This window comes from Camelus dromedarius, chromosome 4, assembly GCF_036321535.1.
Source record: "Camelus dromedarius isolate mCamDro1 chromosome 4, mCamDro1.pat, whole genome shotgun sequence".
Classification (NCBI taxonomy): Eukaryota; Metazoa; Chordata; class Mammalia; order Artiodactyla; family Camelidae; genus Camelus; species Camelus dromedarius.
Window position 1 is genome coordinate 46,860,411 of NC_087439.1, and position 19,643 is coordinate 46,880,053.

The window sequence follows — 19,643 nt, forward strand, 5'->3', positions numbered from 1 at the left end:
AAATAAATTTGTATCCCTAAAATTTCTGCTAATGTATTATTGCCAGTATTCAAGACGTGTGCTTATTTTGCAGAAGAGGAAGGCTGTAAAAGAAATGAAGTAACTTCCCTTCTGTATTTTGGCTGTAGTTTGTAAATCAATGTAGACATTAATTTCCATTGTTTTAAAGATACAGTTTTAAAGTTGAAGTGTCACTTGTGATTTTTGAGGAGGTCATTAATTTATTTACGAAATTAAAAAAAAAAAACCAAGAAGGTAAACAAATTTACAAAGAGATCATGATAGTGCCTTCCGGAAGCTGCAGTAAAATACAAGTGTCCAATTCCTTTCTGTTGCAGCTCTGAACACTTCGCGACTTACAAAAGATTTACAAGATCAGCTTCTACATCAAGAAAAAAAGCCTCTCCACAAATCCATTCCTGTGAAATTTGAAACGAAAGAGGAAAAGAGAAAGAGGAGAGAGAGAGAGGATCTGAAAGAACTTCAAAGTTGCCATCGGGCATCAAATCCCAGGCCAGCCACGTGATTATGCAAATGATCTCAGGTGCAGAGGATTAACTGACACACCTGAGAACCTCGTCTGACAAGAGGAGCATCTAAACCTGCATGCAGAGCAGCCACCTCGCGCACCTGCAAATTGTCACCGGCTCTGTTTTTCTTGGCCTTTTCGCTCTCTGTTCTTACAGTTTCAGTTCAATATTCAGCTATTTTCTGCAATACAAGTTTCACAAAGTGTTATGTTCTTTAGGGAAATATTGGGGTGGAACATAAAGTAGCCTGTGCTGCAAAAGCAGTAGCAGCTAGTGGAGTTCACAGAAATCAGCAGAGCCCACTATAGTGATTTACATGCATGCTTGTGTTTAAAGCAAGCACTGACATAAAAGAGGCAACAGAACACAAAACATGCTTCTACGTAGCTTACAATATATGAACAGTATCAAGTAAACCAGCGACAGTGATTAGAAGATCCCGGAAATCCAGGCACCAGCACATATTTCGCTCCCCCTTCTTTATACATCAGGTACAGAGGGTTAAGATAATCATATTCTTCCATTTATGGTGTATTATCACTTTTCTTTGCAGAAGCCCTCTCTTTTTCTTCCTTTATCCCTGCTCCCCACTTCCCTCCTACCCTGCCCCTCATAGCTACCAAGAATAACAGGCTTGGAATTTATCCTTAGATATGTAAGCATCTCTGAAAAAAAATAGCACTGTTTCTGTGTGAGTTGATGTTGAACACATACATTAATAGTATTATGCTACATGTCTCAATCTGTTTCACCACACACTAGGTTTTTAAACGCTGTCCCTGTTGTTGTCTGTGGCTCTGGTTCACCATTTCTGACTATAGCAGAATATTCCATAGTGTGCCTCCATTGCATTTTAATTCTCCATTTCCACCATGATGAACTAATGTTGTCTCTAAATCTCTACCATCATAAACAACATCACAATGGACATCTCTGAGCGTGCACCTTCCTGGTGACCCATGTGTGAGCTGTTCCAGGGAAAGTGAGATGGATTGATCGGTTTTGAAAATGGCCCCACAAGTCGACCCCCAACCTTCTGCAGTAAATGAGGGTTGTTTTCCCCCATCCTCACCCACAGTATTATACGACTTTCTAACTTTTAGCAATACTATATTATGATTTTAATCTGCATGTCTCTAATTACTTGTGATTCTGGATCTTATCATAGTGCGTGAGTCAAGTCACCCCCTGTGTAAGCCTCTGTAGTAGGGTTTTCTGATATTTGTAAATATTTTTCTGAATCATTTCTTAATGATTCAGCCTTCATTTCCCCTTCTTTTCCAAACTTAACATAGACTTTAAGTTTTTCATATAAACTTTGGAACACATTTTTCAAGTTCCTTAAAAACTTTCCCTGGATTTTGATTGGAACTGTATTAAACTTAAAGATTAGTATGGGAAGAAGCAGAATCTTTCAATATTAAGTCATCCCAACCACAAAAATGATGTATCTTTCCATTTCTTTTGGTCTTCTTTCATGAAGAAATGTTTAACAAGTTTCCCCTGTAAAACTTCTGTGCACTCTTTGCTGGGTTAATCTGTGATGAAGGTCCAGAACACTGACATATTGCATTTTGCCAGTTCTAAGATGCACTTTATTTTGTTTTGCTTTACATAGAAATATCTTTGCAATCTGGCTTCATCTTTAGATTGATGACACCTAATGGCCAAAACTGGCAATGTTCTCTTCCACCTTATCCCCTTACTGGTGCATAAAATATTGGTACATTAGACCATAGATGATTGATCATTCAAAGAATTATATTACGTATTTTTACTTAATGTTTTCTATTTGTTGCTTTCCTTTCCCTTTGGTTTATTTTGTCCATTCCCTTGGAACTTCCAGTTGCTCAAAAATCAAAACCGACCACTGTTTAGAAACACTCATTAACTTTCCAAATTATTACATGCACCACTTATCCTAATAATTTATAATACTAAGGGTATTTCTACATTTTTTTTAGATAGATCCAATCTATTTTCTTGTTTTGCTTGTAGTTCTGCTAATGAAAAAAACTTGAAAAGTACAACAGATAATTTAACAAACTTCCTTAAGCCAGCTTCCTAAAGGAAAAATGCTAACATTTTATATTTGCTTCAATTCAATTTCTTCTCTTCTTTTTAATAATAAAATTTAATTTCTTTTATTAATTTAACTATTTAATAACAAAATTATTATTGCAAAGGTAAAATTCCCTGTTTTTCCCTTTCCATGCTCATTTTTCATCCTTCTCCAAGGCAACCAAACTTGGAGTATAGCCAATGCACATACTGTCTGCTTTTATTACACACAATTGGACCCACGAGTAATATAAAGTATTGTTTCATAGATTTTAAAATTTTACCTGTATGACATCCATGGTACATAGTATTTCTATAACTTTCATTCAATGTTGTTTTTTTAGTTCTTGCTGAGTTGTACATATAATCTATTTATTTTAGCTTCTGGATAGTGTTTCATTTTATAAATTTATTTATTGAGTGACATTTGGGTTGTTTCCCTTAATTCACTATTAACAATCAACGCTGCTGTGAACTTTGAATATATTTCCTTGATCCTGTTCAGATGAAAAGAATTCCTTAACGACACCTTCTATCTCCTCGATAAAGGCAATCTGTTCTTTAAAAGAAAAAATAGATGAGTTATTTTATTCTTTTTATAAAGCCAATATAACTGACAAAAGCCCTAAGAATGTCTTTCTCCTCTTTGTATGAAATAACTGCCATGTGTTAGAATGTTACAATGAAAAGATGGTTGTTGTAATTACAGTCCGCGAAAGTGCTCTTATTAGAAAGTCAACTTTCTTTATTCTATTGGAAATAGTTTTTAAAAAACTTCCTGTGTGCTTTTTTTCCCCAAAACAAGCACAACCTAATTATTTTCCATATACTTCCTTTGGCAAATATAGACTTGGATAACTGCTTCATCAGAAACACTGAAATTCTCTTTACATACGCTTAAGTGTACAGTATCACTGTGTTGTTCAGTATGTAAACCTAGTATGTACCAGAACATTTGTATTACACCTATTTCTATAGCAATAGAATAGAACTACAAAACTTACATGTATTCATAGTAATGTTAAGTTGTACAAAATTTATTATATTTCTATCATCTACAGAAGCTGTACTATTAAGTATCCGCACCAACCATATTCTTTCTTTTTTTAATTTATAAAAATAAAAACGAGTATAGGAAAAAAGTCAAACTGCACCAGAAGGTAAACAGTAAAAAGTAAGTCTTCTCCCCACTTCAGACCTTAAGTTGTCCAGAATCTTTGGTTCAGTTTATAATATATGAGCTCTTTATATAATAGCTTATGTTATTTAGAGTAGGATTTAAATAACGGTTATGGTTTAAATGACACTTATTTAGATATTCTAATTTAAATAGTGGTTATTTAAGTACTGGTTATTTGCACTCACCCTGGAACATATTATCAAATGAAGGATTCCCCACCACTCTTGGAATTTATCATGGTCTCACCCTTAAACCTCCACACAGATTATCTGCAACTCTTTTTCACTGGGTGTTCTTTAAACGTCTACCAAACACCCTCAGATAACCCCCCATACCCTATATACCATAGCATCCTTAAAATTTATTCTTTTGTTAAAAAATGAATAAATGTTGGGACTATTTGGTCTAGGGAAATCTTTATTATTCATAGGAAATTTTGAAACAGTATCAATCAATTTTTTTTGTTTTCCCCCATTTTAGTCCACTTCTCTAACTTTATGTATTTAAATTTAATAGCTTAATGTAATTAAATTGATCTTAATTAGGTAAATACATAAGTTAGTACTTTTCATTCTGATCTGTTCCTTTTTCTACTTCCACATCAATCGCCTACATTTATTCTTTAAAAACAGGGCAGGGGAGAAGGCTGATAAAATCAACATTAGGGTAAAAAAATGAATTCCTTAGTGTTTGGTTGATTTTCATAACTGTTAATTGGATAGAAACAGTCATTCAAGTAACTGGTGGTCAACCAACATTCCCACCCATCGTCCCAAGCAAGAAATACCATGGACTTCTGCCATGGTCAGACATGGAATTTTTATTAAAAAATGAATTCAGGAAGAAAATGGCATCTCACAATCATGTATGGGTTGCCTTGGGTGATATCACCCATTACTGTAAACCCCAAAATAAAAATAAACAAATAAATAACAAAACAAATAAAAACTAACCCTTAATTGCCATTTTATGTTTTTGTTCACACACATTTCCAAAAACAGAAAATTCTCCCTCCTGTGAAGTCAGGGGTAGGGGGGAAAAAAAGCTCTTTTTAGAAATTAACTGAATCCAGTAGATATATTAACATGCAGATAATATCATTTCTTTGGTAGAATTAATCATACAAGCAAAGTCTATATAATGGTTTTTATCCACAAAAGAATTCATAGGATAATACGTAGCATGAAACTAGAATATATTAAAGTTTAAATTGTATTAGTATTAATAGAGAGATTATTTGATTTTTAGCTGTAATATGTCAATAAAACCATATTTCTATTTTCAATTACCCATTGCCCATTACAGTTGTTTTCTTTAGTCACTCATTTATAGATTGCAAAGTCACTGTCTGAGGGCAGAGGAAATATTTCAAGTTCCTGAATTCTATCTGTGCCTTCATTTCTCTCCTTTCCCTTTCCCCACCTCCCCCTCTGCCCTATCCCAGGGGTGACCTAGCATGAAAATCTCCACCCAGAAAAGGATCATCAGAGTCTCTAACTCAGTCGTGTAAGTGGAAATATGGAGAGAACAGGTCGGGTGGTGTCAGGAGATGTCAGAAGAAATACAGAGGCGGGGCTGTGAAAGACGGGGATAAGTTGAAGTTGGGACAATGTGACAACACAGACAGAGAGCCAGGTAGTTGGTGGCAGCAGCAACAGTGGTATCACAGGCGGTATGAACGAGAATCACCGCTTCCTGCTACTGAGGGCCAGGGCGGGCTTCAGGGATATGTAACCACGCCCAGAACTTGATTTAATGCTCTGCTGCCCCTGTCTTGACATTTTTATTAATTGTCTCTTTGAGATGCTTCAATCTGGACATCTACCATTCCTTACAGCCCCAATTATATAGAGAGGTCGTGATGCCCCAGGAGCATAGCACTCCAGGGGACCCATGAGGTGTGGGAGGGCAGAGACGTCAAAGCCAGTACAAGGTGAGGGTGTCGGGTCTAAGGCTGAGTAAACAGGGTGCCCACAGCCTCAACAGGCCACACTTTGCATGAGAACTGGAACTTGCTTTGAAAGCAGGAAGAATGCACTGCATTTTAAGAAACACAAATAACCAGAGAACCCTGCCATATCCCTTCTTATTCATATTATGTCCTGTACTGGCCAACTACTTACAATGAAAACGATGACTCTGAAGGGAAGGGAGAGCTAGGCAACCTGCAGTACGCAGAAATTGAGAGTAACTGGAAAAGATGCCTTGGGTTGATTTGTAAATGCATATTTAGGGTCGATGTGAGTACAGACACTGTGTCTTACTTTGAGCCTTGACTCCCTGTCCTGCAGAGACACTCCAACCAAAACTGCCTGAGACTCAGGCTGCCTATCAGCAGAAGGCAGATGGTACAAAGGAACCACAGACATAGACCGCAGAAGAAAATAATATACATGGTTTCACTGATAGTGTGCTTCCAGAGCTTAACAATCCTTTAGAAATTTAACAGCTGGCAGATGGCTGTTCCCCTGGGTTTGTTTGGGGAGCTTTGCTTAAATCCCTGGATCTGTGCTTAGAGCACGAGGCCTCCTGGGCATGGCCAGTCACACAGGAGCTAGTCTTACGTGCGGCCACAACCTGTTTTTGTTAGGGGTAATAATGTGCTACAAGTAGAACAGGTAGGGTTTAGCTAACAGCACAACTAACAAATCCAGAAGAAAAAGGTGTTCAGGTTACTTAGGCTAATTATGAAAGTCGGTATTTTTGGAGGTTAGATTCTCATAGAATGTGTCCTGGAGCTGCTATCTGGAAAAAATTCAGCATCCATGGTCATGTTGGTAGCAAAAAAGGATGAGACACAAGAGGTTATTATTATTAAGAACTTTAGAATTTACCATTAACTTGAAAAACTGTATCTGACTGGTAACTTTTTCTGTCTTGGTGTGCAAACTGCTTACATTGTGGACATCAATCTCCTATGTGGTTACTTGGAGTGAAGATGGACTACCAGTTATGTAATTAAGTGAGCGGGAGCGGTTATAGATGGAAGCCATGCTGTGACTGTAGCACAAAAGTAATGATGAAACCTAGAGCACTGGTTCTCAAAGCGGGTTCCCCAGACCAGCAGCATCAGCCCCGCCGCCCCTTCCCAGCCAGGAACTTGATAAAAATGCAGACTCTTGGGCCCCACCCCACACCTACTGAATCAGAACCCAATTGCGGGCACTCCTTGACCAGTCTGTGTCAAGGGACTGGCTTTATTCAATTGTCTTGTGGCTGATACTTTGAAAACTTAAGTGTCAAACCTTTAATCTTAGGAGATCATCTGCTTTTACACTCAAATGAACCAAGATAGAGGAAATTATTCAAATAACCTACATATTCAAGAGAGGAGTTTTGGAAAGAGGCAGCACTAAGTCAATCAGACTGCATGTAAGAAAGCGCTGAGGGGCCTTCCATTCATTTAAAATAAAGTTCTTTTTGGAACGTCATAATGTTTATTACAAGCAATTAGCCAAATTGAATTAAACTGCATTAATCTTCACTTTGGTCTCGTTGACATTAGAGGCTGAAAGGTTACTTTTAGCCATTAGCATGAAGCTCAGAATGATGGCAATTTTATAAGTATTAGCTTGCTACCTCACCTCACTGCATCCTTTTATCAAATACCGGAGTCATTCAGAATGAATGGCCCAGGGGTCAAAGCTGCACCGCAGGAAGTACACACTCAGGGGCTCCTGCCATCGGCACCAACTTGAGATCTGTGCAAGAAGGGCCTTGACCCGGAGCCCTGTGCCGTGGAGGGCTGTGCTCAGGGTCTCCTCCAGCCTCACGGCCTCCCTTCAAGCCCCGGGATCTGCAATTTCCTGCCAAAGGCCCTGAGCTCACATCCAAGGCCTTGGCAGGCCTCCTCCTTTGGTCTGCTATCTTGCGGGTGGGCCACAGCTCCAGTGTGTGTACCGCTAGAGGCAACACAGGGGGCTAAGGGGCCCCTCTCTGCTGGGGAGGAAGATCTAGCATGGATGTGTGAGCTGGAGGCTCCATGTTCATGTGCAAGGACAGAGTGGGGGATGGGAAGGAAGTGGGCAGCCCTGGGTGGGGGGTGGGGGCAGTTCTTACTTTCTCCACCGTGAGGAACGAAAGGAGTTCAATTACTCTGAAGTAAAACCTGACCTCCTAAGGCACCATGAAGGGGATATACTTTTTGTAACAGTTTCCTGGCTTGATTTATAATCCTAAATATTTAGACAACTGGGATGTGGGCCTCCATTAGCATTCTTGACCCAGGCCCATCAAACGTTAGGGATGGGCTAGCCACCCACGGTAACTCCTGTCCCACCGCGTTACATGAAACTTGAATCTCCAGTTCTTATTACTGGGTTCAGAGAGTGCCATGTACGAAGAATGGTTACTATCAAACAGTAGGAGAGATTTACAGCAAGGTGAACTTGGAGAACAGCCCCGTGGTAATGAGGAGGTGCCCCAGCTTCTCTGTTCACAGCGAACACCCACTTCAGGGAAGACAAAGGGAGCTAACCATGGACGGGCAGGAAGAGAGACTTTTAAAATGTACCAGAAAAGCATTGCAAGGACTCTAATGTGGAGCTGGGCTGCTGGGATAAAAAATCAGCCAGCACCTCGGCATGGAGTGTTTAGGGGCTGAATAGGATAATATAATAGCTTAAGAGTTCAGGCTCAAAAATTGAGAAACAACAGGTCCTACCATATAGTACAGGGAACTATATTCAGTATCTTGTAATAACCAATAATGAAAAAGAATATGAAAACAAATATATATGTATATTTACATGACTGGGACATTATGCTGTACACCAGAAACTGACACATTATAACTGACTGTACTTCAATAAAAAAAAAAAGACTGGAGCAGTCATTACTGTGACCACCTTCATCTCTATTAGACTCTTATTCATCTTTATTTCCCCTAGATTTTGCACAATACTTGGCAGAATGGATGTTTATTGGCTAAATGATTGAACAGAGTAGTTTGATCACGGAGTAACAAAGTAATATGTATGATTGGTTATATATCACATAAAAAAGTGATTTTTAAAGGATTCCACTGACTCAGCTGAGTCAGGCTATTGTGGGTAAACTTGACCAATAGATTCATTATCATTGTCCTTTTCTTTTTCTCTAAGCATGTACCTTTAAATAAAATAGCATGATTGCCCAATGTGTACTGCCATAACTAGATTATTATAATTTATGTGGGGTTTGCCACAGATACACGATAATGTACACAATTGATACATTAAGACACAACAGCAAAGAACACTTCTTACATATGTCTGTTGGAGAGTAATTCTCGTTGTACAAATAGAGCTTAAGTAAAACAACTTAATTCCCATATACACTATGTTTTTGTTTTTTGGCATTGTTTCTTCTGTGAGAAGGACACTGAAAATTAAAAGAAAAGGAAGTGGTGCTCTGTGTCAGAATATCTGTATCACTCTTTGCCAGCAAGAATCCACTTTTACCCTCTAATTTGACAGCTTTATAGACGCATGGAGTCATACTTTCCGAACAATTTGGATGATACCCAAGAAAAGACAGCAGTGGATGGGGGAATGTTTAGGTAAACAAACCCTTGCAGAAAAGCCTGTCAACTAGGAGCAGTTGCTTCAGGTAATATTTAGACCAGAGGGTTAAATTGTGTTTGCCTGCCTGTGATTTTTGTGTATATTTGCGGTGTTTCCCACATGTCGGCATGCATAAGAAACCCCCGAAGAGCTCATTAAAATGCTGATGACTCAGCCCCACCCCCAAGGGTCTGCTTCTTTAAGAACCTGCATTTTTAACATGTTCCCAGGTGAGGCTGAGGCTGAGGCTACTGGCCTCAGACCACACTTTGAGTAGCACAGTTAGGGCCAATAAGGCACGTACTCCCGTATTCTCTAGAATAATAGAGTGACTTCCAAGCATGGCTAGCTTTAAAATCATTACCTAGTGAGTTTTTTTTGCAAGATTTAGATAGAAACCCAACATCACATCTGCTAAATCAGAATCTCAGGAGCTGAGCCCAGGGAACATAACGAATCTTAGATAAACTGCAAAGTTGAGAGGCTCCCGTCTACTTACTCTTGGAAAAGCCAGCTTGTTTGGTTAGGACTGATGAGACTCAAGGGCTAACACATTTAGGAGCACATGCTGAAAAGAGACAAATCATAACATTCAAGTAAGAAAGTGCTCAAAAACTAGTGGAGGTGTATTAAAAGGACAGAGGAGTCAATCAATGGCCAAAGCAGTACTAATTGTGGCAGTAAGATAACTGATAGCATTTTATTATAACCCTCAGAAAAAAGTTAAATATCCATGAGTCCATATGGACATAAAGAAATCCTTAAATAAATAAATAAATGGAGAAGAGATCATTCCTCCTTAAAGAAGAATCCCAGTTAGTAAATGCAAAAGGAATAAAAGAAATAGAAAATCACATTTTCTATGTGGTAGCATTAAGCAAGCACTACAGTAATAATGCAGGCAAGATTCACTGATGGATGCTCAAATTAGTGGATGAAAATTTGATGAGAAACAAAATATTTGCATAGGCTTAAAGTATTTCTCCAAGAAATTTATTAGTTTCTAAGGAAATATAGTAACTTTACAGTGGAGAAACTCAGCAGACCCCTCCCTCACCAAGTGAATATCACCAGTAATAAGACATCAACATATACCCTCTCATATGATGCACTGAGGACACAGTATTCTTGCCAAAAATGCTTTACTTCAATCTAATCATAAGGAAATATCCGATAAACAGATAAATCCCAAATGAGGTCAGTTATAAAGTGAACATAACCTTCAACAGTGTCAAGGTCATGAAAGACAAAGATCAAGGAACTGCCACAGATTGGGGAAGTCAGACTAAGAGGAAACGATGCTAGATTGGATCCTGAACCGGCAAAAGCACGTTAGTGGAAACCTAATAAAATTCAAATAAGGGCTATGGTTTCGTTAATTGTATCATAACAATGTTTATTTCCTGGTTTTGATCACTGTACTGTGGTTACATAAGATGTTAACCATAGGGGAAGGATGGGGAAAGGTATATATGGTAACTGTACTATTTTTGCAACCTTTCTTTCAGTGTGAAATTATTTTGAAGTAAAATTTAAGAATTTCAACACTCTCTGCCTTGTGAAAACCCATCACCTAAGCGACTCCACTGCCTGCCTCACCAGCCTGTGGATAAGCTATGGGAGGGACCACCTTCACCTGGAAAGTAACCTGATAACAAGCAGAGAAGGCAACACAAACTTGGGTCCAGTGGTCTTCCAGGGATCGAGGCTTTGTCAGCCTCAGTCAGCTCTTCATCCCGAGTTGCTACCTCATGGAGGGACTAAAACAAGTGAGGGAGCCCCCAGAGACTCCGGTCGGAACTTCCTGGACTTTGGACCATGTGTAGAACTTCTGCAGCTCCTGACCCATCCTTTGGACATCCCTGCCACCCAGCCTGCAGCCCCACTGCCACGGGAGCAGGAGCCAGGAGACTTCCACAGCCTGGGAAAATCCTAACAGTTGGTGGTCTGGGTGCAGCCCATAGGGTCTGTGTGTGAAGGTGGTACCCTGTCCCCAGTAGCAGCTTTAACATTCTACTTCTTTAGAGAGCATTTTATCGACTGCAAAGCTCCTTCAGAGCAGTGTTCCCATTTTCCCCATGTCCATATTTCGTCACATGTCCCATCATTCAAAGTCGAGCTGATTCGGCTCCAGCGGTTGCCTTTTGGAAGCCGTCTGCTATCCCCACAGGCAAAAGCAGCTCATTTCATTCCCTCTGTGGTAGTTCTCATTTGCATAGTCAGGCTTCTAGCTTGTTTCACTTAACCTTCCCTTCACATAAGAAGGTTAAAAGGTGCTAAACTGTGCTTCCCAAGCTGCAGGACCATTTCCTGATCATTCTGGGAAGTGGTATGATGGGGAATTAGCAGAGGTTGTAAAGATAAATTGGGGTTGATTTCTGGCTCTGAGATTTACTGAGTGTGACCTTACCCAAGTCTCTTCATGCTTCTGGGGTCTAAATTTTCTCAACTACAAAAAAAGGGGCAAATAATACATGTAAACTTTAAAAATTATTATGAGGATTACATGAAATAATGTATGTGTAGAATTAAAAATTAGTCTCTCATTTATTAGATAGAATAAAAATGATCTAAGCGTGCTTTCTGTCCAGACTTAGTAAAGAAGGGAACATCTAAGGAAAAGGAATCTTGCAGAGTAGAAGCTGACTCTGGACCCACCAGCACTTTATTTGTACAAATAATCTACTGTCAGTGGCCTTACTTTGAGCCCAAAAGGAAACAAACCAAGAGCCAGGTTTCAATGAGACTAAACTGAACTATGCCTTGTTTTTTATCCCAAATGACAAACTTCCTCTTGTATTTAATTTGTTTTACGAAGACTGTGTTAAAATTTGTTGGGGAACCTTTAACCTCTAACTTGAGAGAACTGCCAAAAGTCATTAACACCTTTTTGGAATTAGGAAAGCTCATGAGATGTATGTCTGATTCTTCCCTAAGTCATAAATTACATCACCAATGTCTTGGGAGGGGGTGGGTTTTCGTTCTTCCATTTTTGTTTGTTCGCACTCTTTAAATGTTGAAAAGTTATTGGTGGAAAAAAAAAAAAGCATTGATCTGTTTTCTTTCCAGCAGCTATGCATTTTAAGGAAGTGACTCAGGCTTGATTTTGATTCAAATCCACTGTGAAGCTTAGTCTCATCATGATACACAAACACCCTAAACAGGGTAGCATTCAATGAATGAGGAAATGTTAGTTCTCTTTCTCTGCACTTCTATAGCTTGTGACTAAACATCACCTTATTTTTATCTGAAACTTAATTGTCCACATTAAATTGACTCCAGATTGTTTCTTTCCTCCCTTTGAGCCTCACATTGTCCTCAGGTACAATTAGGCAACTTTATCTTCGAACGATGGTTTTCAGAATTTCTGAGTTATTTTTTAAACCAACAATTTATTGAACCTCCATATGATAGTGGTAGATTCACATATTAAGAAAATACATCACATGCCTTTTCCCCAGCCCTGCAAAGACTACTTACAATGCCCACCTAATCAATCCCTTTGGAATAAGTTATTGAAGTCCTTCTGTTAATCTGGGAAGGGGGGCATTTTCAAACCATAATCAGTCATAGACACTTTAGCTTGAATTAGTCGGCTAGATTATTGGTGAACTGAATGATCTAGGTTGCCATCTAACAGGAATATGAGTGAGCGAGAGACAGGGATGGAGATCTTGTGGTGCTGCAAGAAAGTTCTGTTTCTTGTGGAGTCTGGTAACCATCCTGATCAACCAGAGAAAATAATGGAACTGTGGGGTGAGTGCCTGAGAGATGCCAGCACTGCTTTTAATGGATTCACAGGAATGATCTGTGGTTAATGTGTCAATGCACCCATCTCAGTAAAACTGCTTTCTCTTGTATCACTTATCTCTGAAGCCAACTGTTACTGCCTTAGTCATGTTGTTCTCCTAAGCAGGCCAATGTCTCCCTTGCACTCTTACTTACACTGCTCATTTGTGACTGCCTCAGGGTCCCCCAGCTCTGGCTCCAGCCGTGGCCCCTGCTTGGTGTGGCTGGCCTTGTTTGGAGCCAGACATGTAGTTTCAGATCCAGGGACACCTTGGACTTTCTCTTGATTCCTGCCCAGCCTGCCTTTGCCAGGTACTCTCTTCAGTTCCTCTTTGTCTCATACTCTGCTGGCGTGGGGTCTGCCCTAAACATGAGTCAGAGTTCCAGCCCCACACTCACCTGCCTGGAATGGGGGACAGAGCAGGAAGGACTACTCTTCACTATCATGGTCTCTAAATAATAGTGATGTAAACAGGCTTGCTAATGGCATACGAAGAAAGACAAAAAGGAGATTCAAACTGAAGTTGGGGAGAGAGTACGGAGATGATGACTATGAGATCCTGCAAGGTGAGGGAACTACAAGGTCAAGAACTCAAACTGAAATCTTCTCAGGAATCTCCTACCATTCTGATCAGCAGCTAAGGTTGGGCCTAATGGTTCAGTCTGATGCGGCTGTGCTGCTGTGGGTTCCACTCTTTTCCAAAAGACCTCTAGGTGGTGGTGTGCTAGGGTTGGTCAATTATTACATTTTCAGGAATTTTGCAGTCTAGTTGCTAAACACAGCCATTAGCCATTATTCAAACTTAAATTATATACAATCATTATATAAATTATATACAAATTATTATATACAAGCTAAAAGGATGGACAAATTCTTAGAAAGGTACAATTTCCCAAGACTGAACCAGGAAGAAATAGAAAATATGAACAGACCAATTACCAGTTATAAAATGGGGTCAGTAATTAAAAAACTCACAACAAACAAAAGCTGAGGACCAGGGAAGACGGCGAGACGATAACAGGCTGGTGAGAGTGGGAGTTAGTGCTGGACGAGAACAGGTATATTTTTCTGAGTGGAGAATTATGTCTTAAAGTCAGGGTATAGTTTAATTAAAAAGAAAAAAAACTACCAACAAAAAACCCCCACATATTGCGTTTATAAGGGCTAGATTTGATCCCAGCTTTATTGTTTATTCGCCATGTTTCTAAGGGCAAGCAAAGCAAAGTGTTTTACTTTGATACAAGTTTTTCTCAACTCTAAAATAGAGATTGCAATGCCTGCTCCATCTCCCTTACAGTGTTTCTGTAAATCAAAATAAAATAACTGGCATGAAAGTGTTTTATAAAGATGCCATAAAGCTTCACAGGTTTATAGATGTTGATAAATTCTTTGTTTATTCCTAACATGAGTCTTTTTTCTTTAATAGCAAAAGCAAAACAAACAAAAACAACACCCATGCAACACAGAATTATTCCTGCTAAGAGAAAGCCACCTAATATGGTTCTGAAGAAAAAAAAAAGACTGGATTATATACCGTTAACACTCACTTTATTCATGTCTTTGCTTAATTTTATATTCCTAGAAATAAATCTAGTTACCTTTGATCATGCTAGTTATATATACTTAGATGGTTTGTAACTGGAATAGTGTTTTGCCATTTAAGTAATGGGGAAGAAGCTATTTGTATTGAGAAGGCTATAAACCAAGAGTTCTGGTACTATAGAATTAGTGATTTAAAATAAAATTTCTTTCTGCTGGGAACACAAATGACACTAGACTGACTGGTTGCCAATCAATGAAACTGTCTCCACCAAGGTTGGTTAACGGCAGTTGCAGCCTGCAGAGCAACCACCCTAGAAGGCCATAATTTCCCATGAGGTGAGAGTAAGATGAGAGACTAAAATAATTATTAAAGCAACATTTAGACACATTAATACCCAAGCTTCTATCTGTAGCTAAGCAGCAAGAGTAGGCCACTTGAGTTCAAAATTAAATCGTGAGGGGTGTATACAGTTTATTTAGTTGGAGAAAAATAATAATCACAGAGCTGACTCACAAGGTTTATGACTCACAGATAATTACTGTTTTGTTGTTCTAGGAAGTAGAGAAAAAAGAAGTGGCACATCTGGGAACTAACAAAGATATGACCTTGAAGATTTCTTTGGATCTTTCACACTTTGTTTTATTGCCAAAAAGTGGAGAGACCATCAGCTAAGGGTGTTGGAATTTTCCTAATTGCTCTGGTAGCAGCTGGCTTGCAGTTATTACTGGTGCTTTGGAGACGACCAGATGTCTAGATTTCAATCAGGCTTGCCATGATTCATCTCTGGGAAGGAATTCAACAGGATTTTGAAAATCCAGAAAGCAGAAGTGGAGAAAACTCTTTCTGAAACTTCCCTCGAATTCCCCAGAGTTCAGTTCTTTTGAACCAGCTCCTGACTTCTGACTAGAAGTGAGATGATTTACCTAAAGGTTATTATTCAGGCTTTCTCAAGAGCAGCTGCATAGAACTTTGCTCTGGGCAAAGCATAGTTTTACTGGATAACACAGTGCATTAGGGAGCATGATTCCTACAGTCAATTACAGTTTCACGATTGGTTAATTGTGCTATTGTTGGTTACCTTTAATATTTTATTGAAACTCTCCATAGCATTCATGAAACGTTATTTTTTGAGGGCTCACAAGGTAGACAGCCCAGTACCAGAAGCTGTGTTAGGATCTGTTGGTTTGTAGACTTTAGTATAGGAACTTGGTGAGGAGCATTACAGAATGCAGAATTACCTTATAAATTAGCTTTTATCTATCAAGAATATTTTATTAGTTAATCCCAGGAAACTGAAGTCATTGCAATAATGTGTATAATAACCCATGTTTTCTACTCTTGGTATCTGATGCTTTGACATCTGAGGCCTTGCTGACTCTTGAAGGACTGCACCTCCCAAGATTAGCTAACTCCTAGAGACAGCAAAAAATTCACCTTTCCTATGCCAACCAACCAATCCAGAGCCCTTACCGCCAGCCTTCATCGGCCTGTTACATTCCAGGCCACTAGCTCCCTGCCCTAATCACAACAGGGCCACGTACCAGACAACTAGGGACAGACCCTATGCCCCAGGGCCTTATTATTCAATTATTCAAACTTGCCAATCCTAAACCTGCTTACCTTGTCTCCCCCATTCCCTCCCACAGAAACCACAATAAATGTTCTTGTCCATGTCTTTGCCTTCCTCCTTTTGCCTCCTGACCAACCCGGGAGCTTCCCCATGTGGCTCTGCAGGATGCATTGGGCTTCTATTTCTAGGGTTATGTGGATATTAAAACTGTCTTCCTTCATGACAGTCATTTCTGTGTCTATGTGTCTTACTGCACCCAAATAAAACAAAACCTGGGCACCCTTTTATAACAACGTGTTACTCAACAATGAAGAAATCAAGCATAAAACATTTAGGTAGTCCAAGATCATGAGGTTCATCAGAAAAATAATTACTCCCTACCTTAAAGTTTATTAAGTCAATCTTTCACTCAAAAATAATGATTGAACCCTCCCTATGTGTAAGGAATTCTGCTAGGGGATGTAAATCCACATTGGGATAATGGAAACAAAAGAGACAAAGCATAATACACCCCAAGAATTTCTCTATTTACTTTTAATTTAGACTTGACATTTCCTCTGAGTTTTCCTGTTTGGAGCCCTCTCTATTTACCTACTGTAACCTTCTTTCTGCTCCCCTGCCTTCTGTCTTCCCAAATTAGCACTGCCCTGCTTACCTTCCTCCTCCCTGTAGCAGGCGTCTCTCACACCATGGTGCACCTGCTCCCACGGCTGGCATGCCCGTAACAGACCCCTCATTGGTAGCATCACATGTCACCTAACGCCTGGCTAAGCAAGCTGTGTATTTCACATTGCGAACTATGGATAAGTAAGTGAATAAGGAACTTGGCCAGTGACTTGTTTTTATGGGCATTTAAGCCTTGCTTATTTGTAACTGAGAGGTAGTATTATTATCAGAAGTAAGTACAAAGTGAAGAAAAGTTCAGAGACTACCAAAGAAAGGTGCCTATGGGAACATTTATCATCTTCTCTGTATTCCTGTACTGATGCAAACCTTGAGTCTCTTAACATGTAACTGATACACAAGGAATTGCATATGCAATAGGTTAGTGGGGCCCTAAACAAGCTGAACTGTGAAAAATGATCATCTCTGCAGTACAAAGGAGAAAATACCTCAAAAAGTTAAGGTATTGGTCAAGACATAGATCTGAACAGAGACTTGACAAATAGTGCCTGAATCAAGAAAGGGGCTCACATTTCTTACACAAGCAGAAATCTGACATTAGGCAATCCAGGGCTGATGCGGGTCCTCAAACACTCAGGCCCCTACTTTTCTGTTCTGTCATCCTTAGCTTTTGACTTTTATCCTTACGGCCACAAGATAGGTGCTACCTTTCCAGTCATCATATCTAAATTCCTGGAAGAAAAAAGGAAAAAAGGAAAAGAAAAACTATTTCCAGCTGTGCCTGACCAATTTTATCAATCTTGAGACTTTCCTGCAAACTCTATCCAATAAATTTCTGCTTATAGCTCTTTGAATATATTATGTCACCCGGCCACAGGATCCTGGAAAAATTGAATTAAAAAAAAAAAAAAAAACCTTTGGTTTTATTTTCTCCACTGCAAACTGAGTTTTTGTTAGCATGGAAGAATGAATGAAGATGGAAATTAGTAGTCAAAATCTCAGTTTCTGCCAGTTTTTAACAAAAACCAAGTGGGTGGACCTCCAGGTAGGTTCAAATAATGACAGCAGTATAGCTGCTTGCTTCTGCATATATCCTCCCCAAACAATACAAACAGCAGAAGGAAAAAGTGAATTTATTTGCAAACTACATATTTAGCACAGACTGAAGACAAAGAATGTCCAAGATTTGCAGATACACACTACTATATATAAAACAGACAAATAACAAGGACCTACTGTATATCAAAGGGACCCATATTCAATATCTTGTAATAACCTATAATAACCTATAACGAAAAAGAATATGAAAAGGAATATATGTATGTTTTTCCTTCAGAAGAAAGGCATAAAGAGAATAATTTGGGTGTTAACAGAGTCCTTGCTGGAAAAAAAATTAGGCAGAACTAATATTTAAAACTACAATCCTACAGCACAGGGAACTATATTCAGTATCTTGTAGTAACTTATGGTGAAAAAGAATATGAAAATGAATATTTGTATGTTCACATATGATTGAAGCATTATGCTGTACACCAGAAATTGACACAACACTGTAAACTGACTATACTTCAATAATTAAAAAAAATATATATATTATATATATATGTAACAAACTACAATCCAAGACATCTTTCTACAGTGAAAAAAGACTTATGTCTACACATTCAGAGAGTTCACTGAGTGCCAGGAAATATTAATCCAGAATGATCAAACTCTAATACATCTTCTAGTCAAAGTAGAAGATTTCAAAGATAAATATAAACACTAAAGGCCTCCAGGCAAAAAGACCAAATAACTTACAGAGACAAAAAGAACTCGACTGGCATCAGACATTTCAAAACCAACATATAAAGTAAGACAACAATAGAAGAACCTTTTAAAAAGGTTCCACATAAAGAAATGTGAAACAAGCATTTTATATCCAGCCAAGCTGTCCTTCAAATACCAAGCATATAGAAAAACCAACACAGAACTTAGGAAATTAGGTATCCATCAGTCCTTTTTTGAGGAACTTACTAGTGGATAAGTTTCATGAAATTGAATGACGATTGGAATAACTTGAGCAAAAGGACTGATGGCGAACATTTAAAAATATGTAAGTGCACATCTGAAGCTCAAACAGAAGTAGCAGTGAGGATAGAGGACAAACAGACAAATGTTACATGCTGTTAGAAAGCAGAAAAATTGTTTCAGTGACTGAGTCACTATACTGTACACCAGAAACTAACATAAAATTGTAAATCAACTATATTTCGATTTTTTAAAAAGTGAGACCTTAAAAAGTTGTTAATTTTTGTGTATAAAAATGAAAAATTGTTTCAGAATTTAAAAGTGATAAAATAAAATCCATGACTGCTTTAAATCTGTCATGAGTGAAAATGAAAGTATCCTTATGGGAGGCAGGCAACAGGAGCATTTCAGAGTTCAGTGCTGTATGGCTCTGGAAGTGAAAAGCCAAAAAATGGAGAAGCATAGGAAATACGACCAGAAGAACTGCTCTAAAGACAAATCTAATAATAATATCACAGAGTGGAACAGAGGCCACAGGCATTGGCTCTGAATGCAAATTCCTAGTCCACTTGGTGAACGAGCCAAGTCTGTCGGCCACATGTCAGTCACTGGGGCCTCGTCAGAACTGGCCCCAGAGCAATGCTGGCCGCCCTAAGTACAGTGTGTATCTCAGTTTCTCTACCATTTGTTCCAGCTTGCCAACCTACTCATCCTCTCCCCGACATTGTAAGATATCTTCCCAAGAGAATTCAAGCACCGTCAGCAAAACTTGAGGTTTTATTTTATTTTTTT

At 38.9% G+C, this 19,643-nt stretch overlaps 1 non-coding gene across 3 annotated transcripts in view; it reads right to left on the minus strand.

Moving 5' to 3' along the window:
* The window catches only part of LOC116153041 (uncharacterized), an 83,522-nt gene that overhangs the window by 31,642 nt on the left and 32,237 nt on the right, over window positions 1–19,643 (minus strand). The window contains exon 10 of one of the 3 annotated variants that reach the window (XR_010380610.1): window positions 9,764–9,882. The exons of 1 other annotated variant lie outside the window; for it this stretch is intronic. This is a non-coding gene — a transcript (uncharacterized LOC116153041). Of the gene's footprint in view, window positions 1–9,763; window positions 9,883–15,650; window positions 17,574–19,643 lie in introns of those variants that run through there. One more of the 3 variants, XR_010380609.1, reaches the window with a different exon arrangement.